Source organism: Myotis brandtii, unplaced genomic scaffold (genome assembly GCF_000412655.1).
Source record: "Myotis brandtii unplaced genomic scaffold, ASM41265v1 scaffold479, whole genome shotgun sequence".
Classification (NCBI taxonomy): Eukaryota; Metazoa; Chordata; class Mammalia; order Chiroptera; family Vespertilionidae; genus Myotis; species Myotis brandtii.
In genome coordinates, this window is record NW_005368305.1 from 535857 (window position 1) to 537232 (window position 1376).

Consider the following 1376-nt stretch of genomic DNA (forward strand, 5'->3'; position numbering starts at 1 on the left):
TTGACCTGGATCAACCCATGATTTTGTGCATTTGGGATTCTCAAAATAAATCCACATTTCATCGCCAGTCACAATTCGATGCAAAAAAGACTTTCTTTCGTGCTGTTGAAGCAACATTTTACTGATGACTTTTCGGTTTTCCATTTGTCTTTCGTTCAGTTGATGTGGCACTCATTTTCCTTCCTTTAAAATCTTTCCCATTGCTTGTAAATGATCAGAAATTGTTTGCTGAGCAACACTTAATCTTTCTGCATTTGAGTTTGACATGCATCTTCATCCAATAATGCTTGTAATTGGTCTTCAAGCTTTTTTAGTTGACCTGGACGTTCTTTGTCTTTCACATCGAAATAAGCACTTTTAAAGCATTTAAACCAGAATTCACAAGTATCTTGAGATGGAGCATGTTCACCATAAGCTTCCCGAAGTATACGATAACTTTTTCTTCAAAATAATGAATTAAAACTTCCTGCAAATGCTCTTTTTTTGGCACGAAATTCAACATTTTTAAGCGTAAAAATATCTATGATAACACCTTCAGCAAATTTGACATATGAAGTTTTGAAGCTTGCTGTCAATGCAACAAAATAGCATACTTATCAAATCGCATATATATCAACATACGTGTAACTCCATCTGTTAAAAAAAAGCACGTTATTAACTGGTACACCTAGTACTTTCTTCTTTCTCTAGTTGTAGGACTTCCATTCAACCAGGTTTCAGGCAGTTCTGAATGATGGTTGTTCTCTATTTTAGTTGTAATTTTGATGTGGGTGTGGAAGGCGGTGAGTACCAGTGTTTACCTACTATCTTGTTTTCTCACTCTTTGTAGTTCTTTGATTATTAGTGAGCTTGAGTACCTTTTCATGTTTGTTAATCATTTGTGTTTCCTTCTTTAAATCGACTGATCCATTTTATCTCATCCTTAATAGGAATTTTTAGTATCTTTTGAATACGGCTCTTTTGTCTTTTGCAAATATTTTCTCAATTCATTATTAGTGGATGTTTCAAAATATTATAGATAAGCTAACCCTTATAAAAATAATCTTTATTTTTATAGAATATTGTTTTATTTAAGACCTATTCCTAGATCAAAAAGTTATTCCTTGCTTTTATCTAAAAATTTAAAATTTTGTTTTTTAAGCCTTTAATCAAGATTTTATTTTTGTTTTAGTGTTTAGTGTGAGGAGGTATTTTTCCACATTAGATAGACATTATTTTATTTTATTTTATTATTTATTTTTTTATAATAAACTAGTGGCCCAGTGCACAAAAATTTGTGCACTCGGGGGGTGGGGGAGGGGGGGGTGTGTCCCCCAGCCCGGCCTGTGCCCTCTCGCAGTCTGGGACCCCTCGGGAGATAACGACCTGCTGGCTTA

At 34.1% G+C, this 1376-nt stretch overlaps 1 protein-coding gene across 8 annotated transcripts in view; it reads left to right on the plus strand.

Annotated features, from left to right (window-relative positions):
- CTAGE5 (CTAGE family, member 5) overlaps positions 1-1376 on the plus strand; it is a 126545-nt gene that overhangs the window by 100910 nt on the left and 24259 nt on the right. The gene's annotated exons all lie outside the window — the stretch shown is intronic.